This window comes from Panthera leo, chromosome B3 (assembly GCF_018350215.1).
Source record: "Panthera leo isolate Ple1 chromosome B3, P.leo_Ple1_pat1.1, whole genome shotgun sequence".
Lineage (NCBI taxonomy): Eukaryota > Metazoa > Chordata > Mammalia > Carnivora > Felidae > Panthera > Panthera leo.
This window is the reverse complement of record NC_056684.1, coordinates 23,781,011-23,786,700: the sequence shown is the minus strand read 5'-3', so window position 1 is coordinate 23,786,700 and position 5,690 is coordinate 23,781,011. Positions and strand designations below refer to the sequence as shown.

At 33.6% G+C, this 5,690-nt stretch overlaps 1 non-coding gene across 1 annotated transcript; it reads right to left on the bottom strand.

Annotated features, from left to right (window-relative positions):
- Nucleotides 1-230: 230 nt before the first annotated feature.
- Nucleotides 231-297, bottom strand: LOC122223485. Its single transcript, XR_006204352.1, has one exon. It is a non-coding gene; the product is annotated as a small nucleolar RNA SNORD109A (small nucleolar RNA).
- Between the last annotated feature and the right edge of the window lie 5,393 nt (nt 298-5,690).

Genomic DNA, 5,690 nt, shown 5'->3' with positions numbered 1-5,690 from the left:
ATATACTAATACCTACGTACAACTCTCCATTCAAAGTGAACAAAATGAAGCAAGTTTGGGGTCATACAGTATATCTAAAGTTTCATACTGCTTCATGAGATAGAAGGCTAATGCCCTGCACCAAAAGAAATAAAAGGCATGCTCACAGTGGTATTGTGTTGTCACTTAGGATCATCAAATACAGCCAGGCTCTGAGAGTCTTATTTGTCCTATTAGAGGGCCACTCATCTGGACCTCAGATTGACATCTGGAATGAGTCCCTCAGCATCCTCAGACAATTGTGCTCATCATTGATCCAGACAAACATCCTCCCAAACAAATAAGCATTTCCATAGCCAGGCTTATTTTCTTCAGTCTTATCTACTGAATTATAAAGTAAATGTGTAATGGATAGTTTATTTAGTATCTAAATAATTGAACTCTAATGTACACAGGGCAAAAAAAGCATATGACTTTTCTAATAAAATTACATAAAATCTATTGGGAAAATAAAAAAAAATTGTCAACTGAAATTTCAAGGAGTAATGGGGAAGTATTTACAAATGTGGTAGCAAAAAAGGTGTGATTATAGTAGAATATGAGTAGAAACATTTGGAAAATACTCTTGATTTTCCAATAATAAAAAGATAAATAAATATTTTGGCACATTTAATTATCTCTACAAGATAATTTGCATATATATCAATGATTCCCTGAGATTATTCAGGTTACTTCAAAGAGATTTTTTTTGCTTAATGAGGGAAATTAATAATCATGAATATTTAAGAAACTAGGCACTTGTGGGGGAGAAGCCTATTATAAAAATATTCTACCTTGGGCCTCTGAAATAATGAGCCTAGAATCCTGAATTTCTGACATCACTGGCCACAAATCCTGTGTGATTTCAAAAGCATCAGAACAGCTGTTCATCTCTTTTCCCTGAAGTATGGTAAGTTGTTCCAGTCTTTGACCTGCAGCAAAACACCACAAATAATATAAATAAGATCATAAAATACATGAAATTCATCGATTCTGTAGTGATCACCATAATGCATCCCCACACTTCTAACACTTGCCACATAAATCACAGCTGCTTGGTCCTTTGCCATCTTTGCCATCTCATTTCTTCACTTATTTCCTCTTTGAATTATTCACTCTGTAAATAGTCAACAATCCTCTCTACTATGGAAATTAGTGCCACAGCAATTTTCTCTTTGAGAAATTCTAAAATTATATTCTACCAAATAAAGACTTGATGAAAATGCTCTTTGGTGGGTAAAATGAAGAGCACATGACAAGGGTGTTGTGAGCCTTATATTTGGGAAGTAATAGATAAGAACTTTGAAAATCTATTACAAACAACACAAAAACTGATGAAACAATGGTAAGAATAAAAATAACAGATGGAAAATTTCATAAGATAATGGAAATTATAAAAAACAAATGGAAAAGAACATCATAAAGGCAAGACATAAGAGGACTAATATGGAATAAGCATGGCTGATCCTTATTTAACAGAGAATGCAATCCTGGGAATTCATGGATAGGCTAGCAGAGGTCTTTGAAGGATAAATTCAAGTGAACTGGGGAACTCGAAGTGTTAGGAACAGGAGCTGGACTTCAGAGGCTATACAACATTTCATTCCATTTACTTAAAAACATTTTTTTAATGTTTATTTACTTTTGAGGGAAAGACATAGACAGAGGCAAGAGCAGGGGAGGGTCAGAGAGGGATACACAGAATCCGAAGCAGGCTCCAGGCTCTGAGCTGTTAGCACAGAGCCTGATGCAGGGCTTGAACTCACAGATCCCAAGATCATGACCTGAACTGAAGTCAGATGCTTAACCAACTAGGCCACCGAGGTGTCCCTGTTTGATTCTACTTGAGTGACATTTTGTTAAAGGCAAAACTATAAAAACAGTGTTGTAAGAGATTATGGAGTCAAATGAGGGTTGACTACAGAGTGTCGACAAAGAGGATTTTAGGGGCAATGGAACCCCTCCATATCAAAATTATGGTGTTTTATATACTATTAATTTGTCACAACCCATATAACTGCACATGACAAAAAATGAAATTTAATGTAGGTAAAATAAAAATAAATTACATAACAAGTACAAATATAAACTTGAAAACAGTCTGGGACAGAACACTGGGACTAGTGTTCATAATACCCACTGCACACTCCTGTGTATTAAACCTGTATATTTATTAGCAGGCACATATGCACAGGAACACCATTTAACCAACGAACAAGATATTCATAGATTAAATGTTTAATACATACAAGAGTGGTATAATTCAAACTCATCAAAATTGCAGGCTAGCTCTAAAATAGTAAGTAGAAGACCACCCTCGTTTGTTTAGAAAAGAAACAGTGTACCCTTCACCAACAGTGACTTTGTTTTTCATTTTCTTCAGATTTTTCACAATGTATGAATGTACAATCCAAGCATTATCATTCAAAAGGACACTTTTCACTTGATGCTTGTGAGAAAGGATAGACCCTGAAGTCATTCATGAAATCACACTAAAAAACATACATAATGTAACATAAAATAACCCTAAAACATACTGAACCACTTGGTTGATGCACCACATCAACGATGAAGCCCACAAGAGGAAGTTTTTCATTGCAGTTCTACATGAATATTATGAAGAAAACCAGTATAATTTCTGTGGCAAAATACTACTCCTCTGAACAATCCCTACTATCCTTGAGTATTATTTAATTCATTTTTTTCTAGATACCTGTTCTATATCTTAATGTTATAAGGCAAGGAAATGCTTTTTATTCAAACCTACATTGATTCCATAACATTTAAACCTGAGAATACAAAAGCAAAAATGTGCAATGATGAAAAACATATACACCCATTGAATCAACAAAGTGTGAGGAAATAGACTTCAACTGTGTATATCACACTTATTCAATTTAATTAATTATGTCTACAATAAGAATTTCCACCAATATTCAACAGAATATTAACTGTGCACAGATGCAACAAATATGATATTAAAAGTCCTGGTCAGGCAGTTCCTCAAAATAGTAACATAGATTTACCATATTCTCACCCCTAAAAAATAATTTAAAAAAATACGTATATACAAAAGCCTCTATACAAATGTTCATAGCAAAGTTGTTCATAATAAACAAAAAGGGGAAATGCAAATATCCACTAAATGATAAATAGATAAGCAAAATCTGATATATCCATACAATGGGATATTGCTCATCCATAAAAAAGGAATGGGTATCTGATACCTGATCAACATGGCTGAACTGTGCTAAGTAATACCTGTATGCACCTGCATTTGAACCAAATACATTGCAAGCTATGATTCGCTTTTATCCCCTAAATCATTTTAATTTCTTCAAAACAAGGATTTTCTACTACATAGCTACAGTATTGTTATCAAAGTTGGTAATTAATATCTGCCTTATATAATACTATAATCTATTTATGAACTTTTTTAGAATTTTTCCAGTTTCCCTTTAATGTCTTTTATAGAAATCCTGAATCAATATTGTATTCAGTTTTCATATCTATTTAGTCTAACTTAATCTAGATATTATGTTTAAAGACTAAATCCCAGTGTTTTTGTGGAGGGGTTTTTTGTTTTGTATAATGTCATGCCAGCTGAATCTAATATGTTCTCCAGAGTTGATTCACATTTATTCACTTTTGTCTGAGATACTACAGAAATAAGGCTACGTTCTTCTAGGTGCTTCCTATAGTGATGCCAGATGATTCCATCACTGATGGTATTATCTTTTATCTCTTACTTAATTCAGGTAGTGTCTACCAGGTTCTCCACCACTAAGTTATCTTCTCTTTGTAAATAATAAGTATATCATGGAGGAGATAATAACAATCTATAAAAGTATCTTGTTTCTCCTCAAACTTTCTCCAAGAAATTTTAGCATCCTTTGATGTTTCCTGGTTGAAACAATTATTATGATCATTCCCAAATATTTTATATCACTTCTACCACATTTATTACAACTTTATGTCTAATGGGACTTCAGTTTCTACACTACTTATCCATTCATTCACTCGTTCATTCACAGATTAATGTTATAAACATCATTATTATTAACCAGTTCTTTTCATTCTTAAAGAGATTTTACATGTTCACACATCTCTGAATTTTATCAGTCAAAACCAGAGATGGCTCACTGCTGTGTCCAGCAGTCCTCTTCAACAGACGCAGCCTTACCCATCTATGAAAGCTTTCTCCTTCTGTACTTCTACTCCTCCTTCGGTTTCCACGATGTTCCAGAGCCCCAACTGGGAGTATGTTAAATAGTCCATTTCCCCCTCAAAATACCAGAAGATAAAAAGGCAAAGTTAGAAACTATAAACCAATTTTTCTAAACATAATCTAGCCACTGTTGTGGCATAGTCAGGCAGAATTTGTCACAAATCTCTTTATTATTTTGGCCAACATTTTACCTATTAGCTATGAGTTGATAATTATACTTGCAAAACACAAAGTGTGAGCTTCAGAAAAGGGTTAGAATGAATGGAGATAACTGGGGGAAAGTGAACTGATTATGAAACATATAGTCAAAGGAGATAGTTTAGAATCCAGACTATATGGTCATAAATTACACACACAAAATATTCCAATATGAGATTATAACATTTAAGTTTCTATCAGTTGGGGATTGCGTCTTCACTCTGAGATCCTCACTGGCTTTCCCCCTACTATCTGCAGTATTTATGTTTGGATATTGCCTATCATTATATCTCTTCCAAAGGTGGTTTCTTCCATTTAGTGACACTCCTCCTGTTGGCCATTGGTTTGTACTTTGAACTGTGCTCCCATGGGATCCCAGAGCTCTATCTATGAAGTGGTTTCTGCTGAGGAAGACAGTATCCCATCTCCTAAGCACTGCCTCCCCATATTTCCAGAGATCATTGTCTGTAGCTTTACACCATGGAATTTTCCACAAACCAGTATCTTGGCATAATTTTCTCCTATTCTTACAATATCTCAATACTTATACTTTTTAGCATGAGGAATTGCACTGGAAAATTCTTATGGCTCTGACCTTAAAAACACAGGGAGAATGAATATAACCTCAGAAATATGCATTCTTCCCCAAAAAATTGTTTTACTCAATGGGTTAGGCAAAATACAAGCACTTTTAATTATCTTCCAATGGCTGTTATACCATAGGGTTGTGGGTTTTTTTTTTTTAAGTTGAAAGTAATAGTATAAATCACATAATCAAACACAACCTATTTACACAATCAGACTCAGTTTCTAGCACAGACTGTTTCTATTTTATTTTTTAAAAAGTAATAAATATCTGTACAATTACTATTAGAATTAATTGAGATAGTTCATGAAAGCATTTATCTTGGCATTTGGTACCTACACTAAGAACTCAATAAATGCTATTTGTAATTGAAATACGTGTATTTGAAATCACACACACGCACACACACAAACACAAAAATGAAATAGCAAAATAATGAAGCAAAATAATGACCAGAACTCATTATCAACATTTTAAAATATTCTTCCTATAAAATTGGTTTATTGACCATATCTGCACAATCACATTTGTATATCATTTTACAAGAATGAAATACAATGTTATTGCCTCAAACATACTTGGTACTCAATAATGGGTATATAAAGCCTGGGTTTTCAAACCAATTAATTTAAACATACATTACCAGATAGAATAGAATAT